The 9,303-nt window shown below is 38.2% G+C and overlaps 1 long non-coding RNA gene across 1 annotated transcript in view; it reads right to left on the bottom strand.

The window, feature by feature from the left end:
- The window catches only part of LOC102240115, a 26,847-nt gene that overhangs the window by 17,291 nt on the left and 253 nt on the right, over window positions 1-9,303 (bottom strand). The gene's annotated exons all lie outside the window — the stretch shown is intronic.

A 9,303-nucleotide genomic window follows, 5' to 3' on the forward strand; every position in this document is an offset into this window, starting at 1 on the left:
TTTGGACAGGTTCAAGCCTTGGACTGATGAGAGGGCACAGTCCTCTCATTGCCACGTGCAAGTCCCAGCTTGGAGGGCAGGGCCCTCCCAGCACAATTATAGCCAACAGCTGTAGTTGTAAGCTTGAACCTATGGTCCGAACATGTGGCCCCACGTGCCTGAGTGATGTAGGCTTGACAGAGTTCAGGTGCATGTAGTTGAGTAGGATTGAAACCCAGGAGAATGTTGTAAACATCTTGGTCATGCCCTTACTTTGCCTCATAGCATCTGCTATAAGATAAAGGCATGGCTGTGGGTGTGGTCGCTGTCTCTCAGAGAAGCAGCATCCCACCGAGACCTGGCTTTCATTCTCTTGTCTGTCTTTTCTAAGCCTTTCAGCCACCCCCACTCAGATTCACCCTTGGCTGTGCCGGCACGGCAAACTTTATAAAGATAATGCCTCCACGCTCCCAGGGCGGGTTCCTGCCTCAAATCCCGTCTTTACAGAAAACAGCTCCGGGAAACAGCTCGAGGGAGGGCGCAGCCGTTGCCAAGACAACCCCTGCAGGACTGACTTCCTTCCGCTTGATCGTGGTGGTTCTGGTCATGATGAACACCACCCAGGGTTTTTATATAAGTAGAAATTAGTTAAAAGAAAAAGAACAGGATAATCAAAAGAAAGCTGGAGGGTTATATTAATATCAGATAAAATAGATTTCAGAGCAAAGAATATTACCAGTGATAGAAGGATATTTCATGATGATAAACAAATAAATTCATTATGATAACATAACAATTCTAAATATTTATGTACCCAATAACAAAATTTCAAAATACAAGAAGCAAAAACCAATCAAACTGCAAAGAGAAAAGAATAAATCCATAATTATAGTCAAAGATTTCAAAATTCTCCTTCAATAATTAATAGAACAAATAGAAAATCAGAAAAAACACAGTACATTCAACACTATTAATCAACTTGACCTGATTGACATCTATAGAACACACGACCCCACACCAGCAAAATATATATTCTTCTCAAGTGCACATGAAATATTTACCGAGAAGGACAATATTTTGGGCCATATGACAAACCTCAATATAGTTAAGAGGATTCAAGTCATACAAAGTTATACTTTTTGACTACAATGAAATAAAATTAAAAATAAAAGGAGAGCGAGCTGAGCCAACTGCTTGGCCAAGTGCGGGCAGCTGTGGCGCGCCCCTGAGCCAGACTGCAGAGCCTCCACTGCTGCCCAGAATGCTGTGACCTGCGACCCCAGACCCCGACTCCTTTTGGCTTGGCCAGCATGCCCCAGGCCCAGTGGGGGGAGGGGGGCAGAGATAGGATGAGTGGCAGGAGGTGGAAGGAGGAGTCGCCTCAGCCTCAGCTGGACAACAGGGCCACAAAGTCTCTGTGTGGAGCAAGGTGCTGCGAAGTGACGCAGCCTGGGAGAACAAGGATGAATTTTTAGATGTGATTTACTGGTTCAGACAGATTATTGCTGTGGTTCTAGGTGTCATTTGGGGAGTGTGCCCATTGCAAGGTTTCTTGGGAATAGAAGGTTCTGCTTGATCATTGCAGGAGTCCTGTACCTCTACTTCAGCAATTACCTACAGGTAGAATATGGTGGCACATGCGAGCTCACGAAAGAAGGATTTATGACATCTTTTGCCTTGTTCATGGTATGTGTACCTGATAGTTTTACAGCAAGTAGTATCATTTCATGAATCACTCAAGGGGAGCCTACTGATTGAGTTACACTGTGATTGGGGTACCATTTTTTAAAAAGCTCATGAGGCTGGAGGGCATGCCCACTCTTGAGTCATGTTGTCCCAAAAGAAGTGGTGTGAAATATTATACAGTCTTGGTGTGCAAATCCAGGGCCCATCATCAGCTTTACATCTGATTCTCAACTCTGCTGCATATTAGAAACAACTGGGAAACTTTTTAAAGTATAGTCATAGCATTATTCATAATTACAGGCCCAGTGCACGAAATTCAAGCACGGGTAGGGACCCTAGGCCTGGCCAGCGATCAGGGCAGATCAGAGCCTTCCAGCTGCTGGCCGGGGCCTTCCTTTGTTCCGCGCCACCCCCTGGTGGTCAAAGCATGTCATAGCGAGCAATCGAACTCCCAGTCCAACTCCCACGGGGACACTTTGCATATTAGCCTTTTATATATATAGATTATATACATAGATAGCTAAAATGTACAAAGTCATCACCTGACGGATAGATAAAATGTATATTCATACAGAATATTATTTAACCATAAAAAGGAATGAAGTACTGATACATGCTACAACATGATGAACCTTGAAAACATGCTAAGTGAAAGAATCAAGACAAAAGATCTCATGTATGAATCCATATATGTGAAAATTCAAACAGACAAAAAGTTAGATTAGTGATTACCAGTGGCTATGGGAAGGGGAAATGGGGGGGGGGATAACTGATAATGGGAACTTATTTTCTTTTAAGGATGATGAAATGTTCCAGAATCAGTTATATGGTGATGTTTACACACCTCTGTGAATATACTAAAATCTTCTGAATTGTGTGTGTGTGTTTTTTTTAATGGATTCAGTAAGAAAATTTAAAAAACACCAGAAAAAACCCTCTGAATTATATACTTTATGGAATATAAATTATATCTCAAAGTTAAAAAAATTAATAAAAGAAAGTTATCTAGAAATCAGCAAATATTTGGAAAATAAGTAGAACATTTCTAAAGAATCCAAAGGAATCAAAACTCATATTAGAAAGTATTTTGAACTGAATTAAAATGAAAACACACCATATCAAAATTTATGAATCATCACTAAAAAGCATTACTTAGAAGGTGATTTATAGCATTAACTGTTTATATTGGATAAGAATAAAGGTCTTAAATCAATGATCTTAGCTTTCACCTTTGGAAACTGGAAATAGAAAATCAAATGAAACTCAAAATAAGCAGAATAATAGAAATTAAAAAGATCAGAACATAAATGAAATAGAAAACAGAAAAAATAGAGAAAAATTAATAACACCAAAAACTGGTTTTATGAGCTCAATAAAATTGACCAACTTCCAGTCACTCTGACAAGAAGAAAATGACAGAATGCACGAACTACAAATATTAGGAATGAGAAAGGTGATATCAATATAGCTTTTACAGATTTAAAAAAGCTAATATGGGAGAAATAATGATTAACTTCAGGCCAATAATTTCAACTTAGATGAAACTGACAAATTTCTTTTTAAAAATATTTTTATTGATTTCAGAGAGGAAGAGAGTGGGAGAGACAGAAACATTAATGATGAGAAAGAATCATTGACTGCCTGCCTCCTGCATGCCCCACACTGGGAATTAAACCCACAACCTGGGTATGTGCCCTGACCAGGAATTGAACCGTGACCTACTGGTGGGCTGACAAATTTCTTGAAAGAAACAATCTAATAAAACTCAATCAGGAAATAATAAATAAGGGGAATGGCCCTATAACTATTAAAGAACTTGAGTTTATAATTGAAAACCTCCCTATAAAGAAAAATCCAGGCCCAAATGGCTTCACTGGTGAACTCTACCAAACATTTAAAAAGTAAATTAATACCATGAGCAACAGCAGCTCTTCTAGAAAGTTAAAAGGAGGGTGTATTTCTGAGCTCATTTTATGAAGTTAGTATTACCCAGATGGCAAAACCAAAAACATTACAGGAAAAAAGAAATACAGACCAATATCAGTCATAGACACATGTAAAAATATTTTTAAACAAACAGCATATTAAATATAATATTATGTAAAAAGGAGAATATATCATGAATAAGAGGAGCTTATCACAGGAATGCAGTATTAGTTTAACAGTTGAAAAATCAATGTAACTGATCACCTTAACAAACTTTTAAAAAAATTGATCATTTCAGTAGATGCAGAAAAACTATATGACCAAATTCAACATCAAAGGAGAAGTTCCAAAATGGCAGCAGATATAGTGGAAGCTACACTGACACTCTCCCAGGATCAAACTAGAATTATAACTAAAATACAGAAAAAACATCCTGAATAGTCAACTGAAGACTAGCTGGAGAGAACCCTGATAACCAAGGACTGAAAGTAGAGACTGCTTGGGACTGGTAGGAAGTTCAGAAGTGTGAGGGGGCTGGCAGGGCTCCCAGCTAAAGTTCCAGAGGGATATCTCAGCTGTGGGGGGTTTCCACTAAGAACTCTGGGGTCTAAACCCTAAGTTGGGCTCCCCAGCCAAGAGCACCAGAACTAGAAAAGGTACCCACATACCATCTAACTGTGAAAAGCAGTGGGAATGTTGTCTACCAGTGAGAGAAGGCTGGAAATGCAGGCACCCTCGTAAAGGGCTAATGCACAAAATTTTGTGTGTAACCACTTATGTTGGGCTCCAACAGAGAGAGGGCAGAGTAGACTAGAACTGAGTGAAGAGAATCCAGCGTTGGGGGCTCCAGCGTTATAGCTTGGAAGGCAGACACCTCGGTTTCTTGTGCTGAGTCATTCCCTCATACTGCAGAGGACATTTTTCACAGGCAGACATTTACCATACAGGAGGGAAGCAATTGCCACACCCTGTTGGAAAACCTCTCACCCACCATGTAAAGTCTACACTTTGCTATGGTCTATAGCCTGAAGCAAACTAAGATGGAAAATAACAATCATATTCTAGAATGCTTTTGAGTCTTTGCATGATCTCCTTCTGGACCTGGGGCTAGGAAAAGCAGACCTTGGTGTACATCTTGGTCCTTTCCAAAGGCACCCAGTCTCAAGAGAGGGAGCCGAAAGCTGTGGATTGCTGATAACTACCAGAACTAACAAATGAATTCGGCAATATAGCAGGATACAAAATTAACACTCATAAGTCTATGGCTTTTTTATTCACCAGTAATGAACTTACAGAAAGAGAAATGAAAAAAAAATCCCATTTACCACTGCAACAAAAAAAAATTAAGATGCCTAGGAATAAATTTGACCAAGGAAATAAAGAACCTGTACTCAGAAAATTACAGGACCTTAAAAAAAGATATAGAGGAAGACATAAGCAAATGGAAGAATATACTGTGTTCACAGATGGTTAGAATCAACATCATTAAAATGGCCATACTACCAAAAGCAATCTATAGATTCAATGTAATACCCATTAAAATACCAACAGCATACTTCAAAGACCTAGAAGAAACTCTCCAAAAATTCATCTGGAATTAAAAAAGACCCCGAATAGCTGCAGCAATCTTGAGAATGAAGAACAAAGTTGGAGGGATCACAATACTAGATATCAATCTATACTATAGAACCACTGTTCTCAAAACTGCCTAGTATTGGCACAAGAACAGACATATAGACCAATGGAACCGAACAGAGAACTCAGAGATCGACCCAAGCCATTATGCTCAATTAATATTTACAACGGTGGCAAGAGCATACAATGGCGTCAAGAAGGTCTCTTCAATAAGTGGTGCTGGGAAAATTGGACAGATACATGCAAAAAAATGAAATTAGGCCACCAACTTATACCATACACAAAAATAAACACAAAATGGATAAAGGACTTAATCATCAGACGGGAAACCATAAAAATCCTAGAAGAAGCCATAAGCAGCAAAATAGCAGACATTTGTCATAGCAATATCGTTACCAATACAGCTCCTAGGGCAATAAAAACTAAGGAGAAAATAAACAGATGGGACCACATCAAAATAAAAAGCTTATACACATTAAAGAAACCATCAACAAAACAACAAGAAAACCCCCTATATTGGAAAACATATTTGCCAATGCTATCTCCAATAAGGGTTTAATCTCCAAAATTTATAGGGAACTCATACAACTTAACAAAAAGAAGATAAACAATCCAATCAAAAAATGGGCAAAGGACCTAAATAGACATTTTTTTGAAAGAAGACATAAGAAAGCCAAGAGACATATGAAAACATGCTCAAAGTCACTAATCATCCGAGAGATGCAAATCAAAACAACAATGAGGTACCATCTCACACCTGTCAGAATGGCTATCATCAACAAATCAACAAACGACAAGTGCTGGAGAGGATGTGGAGAAAAAGGAACACTCGTGCACTGCTGGTGGGAATGCAGACTGGTGCAGCCACTATGGAAGACAGTATGGAGTTTCCTCAAAAAACAAAACTATTAAAAATGGTACTCTCATTTGACCCAGTAATCCCACTTCTAGAAATATATCCCAAGAAAACAGAAACACCAATCAGAAAGGATATATGCAGCCCTATGTTCATAGCAGCACAATTTACAATAGCTAAGATTTGGAAACAGCCTAAGTGCCCATCAGCAGATGAGTGGATTAAAAACTGTGGTACATCTACACAATGGAATGCTATGCTTCTGTAAAAAAGACAGAATTCTTACCATTTTCGACAGCAATGGATCGATCTGGAGAGCATTATGCTAAGAGAAATAAGCCAGTCAGAGATAGATAAATATTACATGAGCTCATTCATTTGTGGAATATAATATACAACATAAACTGATGAACAAAAATAGAACCAGAGTCATAGAAGCATTGAACAGACTGTCCAATCTATGAGGGAAGTGAGAGGTTAGGGGGTAAGAGATCAACTGAAGCACTTGTATGCATGCATATGAACATAACCAATGGACACAGATGGGGGTGGGGTGAGGGCATGTGCTGGGTCATGGGGGCAGTCGGGGAGAAGCAATGGGGGAAAAAGGAGACTTATGTAATACTTTAAACCATAAAGAATGTAAAGTATAAAAAAAGAAACTATGAAAAATGATGAGTCGGAAATGAAGAATGACATAGCACTAGTAAAGAACACATTGGAAGGAATACACAGCAGATTAGGAGAGATGAGGATCAGATCAGTGAATTAGAACAGCGATCACCAACAGGTGGTCTGCCAAGCACTGGTGGTCCGTGAAGTCGGAAAGTTTGGCGACCGCTGGTTTAAGGAAACCTTTGGAGCAGCAGTCACCAACTGGTGGTCCATGGACCACTGGTGGTCCATGAGGTCTGACACGTTGGTGACCGCTGAATTAGAAGACAAGGTAGAAAAAAATAACTCAATCAGAGAAACAAAAAGAAAAAAAAACACAATGAAAAAACAGAAGGACAGCTTAAGGGAGCTGTGGAACAACATGAAACACGGCAATATTCACATCATAAGATTGCCAGAAGGTGAAGAAAGTGAGCAGAGATAGAGCATGTATTTGAGGAAATAATGGCAGAAAACTTCCCTAACCTGATGAAGGAAAAAGTCACACAAGCTCAGGAGGCACAGAGAATCCCAAGCAAGAAGAACCCAGAGGCCCACACCCAGACACATCATAATTAAAATTCCAAAAGTTAGTGAAAAAACTAAGAAATACAAATTGGTAGTTAAAGAACATCCTTAGAGGGAATACAGTCAATAATATTGTAATAACTATATATGGTGTCAGATGGGTACTAGATTTATAAAAGTGATCATTTTGTAAGTTATATACTTGTCTAAGCAAGGGGCTGTACACCTGAAACTAATATAATATTGTATGACAACTGTAAATGTAAAATAAAAATTATTTAAAAAATTACAGCAATCCACTTCCTAGAGAAGTGATCATATCACCACACAAAACCTACAAACAGATGTTTATAGCACATTTATTCCTAATCATCCAAATTGGAAACCATGCAAACATCCTTCAACTGGTAAATGGATAGCCTAACTGTGATACATCCATACTAGGAAATAAAAAAGAGTTTATATGGAAACCGCAGCAGTATAGATGATATTTAAATGCAATGTGCTACATGAAAGAAGCCAGGCTAAAAAAGCTTCACACTGATGAGTCCATTTATATGACATTCTGGAAAAGGCAAAACTGTAGAGTTATAAATGAGGTCAGTAGTTTCCAGGACTGGAAGTAATGGGAAGGAGTTTCAACGAAGGGGCTGAGGTAAATTTTTGTTCTGTATCTTGGTCATACTGTATGCATTTATCAAAACTCACAGAATTATTAATATAAATAAACCTCATAGAATCATGCAAGAGTAACTTTTATTGCATAAACTTGACTTTAAAAATGGTGACAGATAATTGGAGAAAAGTAAAAACATTGAGTTGGTGCTATGTTTAAAAGTGAGCTTATTTTAATAGAATGTTAAAATAAAAGGTTTAATAGGAAATCCATTTTTTGTCATTTCTGTTGGCAAAATATTTTAAGTTCTTTTATACTTCAACATAGTAAATCAAATAAAGCAAATGCCTAGAAGTGTCTAATGAAAACATCAATGACGGACATGACACCAATATTAACCCTGATAAACAGTTTACTTCAATTTTCTACTCCTTAATTAATATACAGGTATAGTTTACTATCCTTGATTTCTTTCTCAGTGCAGAATAAGTCATCTTCCATTTTCTTATGGATTTAATGTATATAAGAGGCATTCATAAATAGTTGCTTAATTGGATTAGTATAAATTATGTTCAGATTCAAGTTTTTCAATTTCTCAACTTGTGCCCTTCACAAAGAACAACCAGTCTGGAGCTCATACTTCTCCAGGATTAGGTTCAGCTACTCTGAGGGCTGAATAAGAATACTATCATAGCATAGGCATAATCTGTAACCAAGTCAAGATACATGTGTTTTCAGGGACACTAGCTAGGAAACTATGCTTGATAAAAAAGAAACAACACTAATGGGATGAGGTTCATTTGCGTAATTCCAACACTGTCAACTTTGTAGATAGAAACTCCTTCTCAAGGCCTAATGTCTCATTAATCACCTCCCAAATACGTGAAAACAGTCAAAAGTTACCCTGGAGATTTCCATTCTCTGAAGACAGTTCTTAACTGATGGATGTTTGCAGTATAATCTCCTCTGCACCCAGACCTTTTTAAACTTGATTTTTTAAAAAATAGGTTGGTTCAAATAACATAAAGTTCAAAACAGTATACCGTGCCCAGTTGGCGTGGCTCAGTGACTGAGCATTGACCTATGGACCAGGAGGTCATGGTTCGATTCCCGGTCAAGGCACATGCCCGGGTTGCAGGCTCGAGCCCCAGTGTGGGGGGCCATGGAGGCAGCCAATCAATGATTCACTCTCATCATTGATGTTTCTATCTCTCTCTCCCTCTCTCTTCCTCTCTGAAATCAATAATAATATATTTTTTAAAAAGTATATCATGACAACTTTCCCCCCAATTTTTGTCCCACATCTGACTAGATCCTACTCCCTCAATAGGTAGGCCCTGTTCTTTTATTTTTATGTAACCTTCCATAGTTTCTTTTTTGCATGGTTGTATTATCTTTATATAGGAAATCTAGAAAATATATA

The sequence above is a fragment of the Myotis brandtii genome, unplaced genomic scaffold, assembly GCF_000412655.1.
Source record: "Myotis brandtii unplaced genomic scaffold, ASM41265v1 scaffold2140, whole genome shotgun sequence".
NCBI lineage: Eukaryota > Metazoa > Chordata > Mammalia > Chiroptera > Vespertilionidae > Myotis > Myotis brandtii.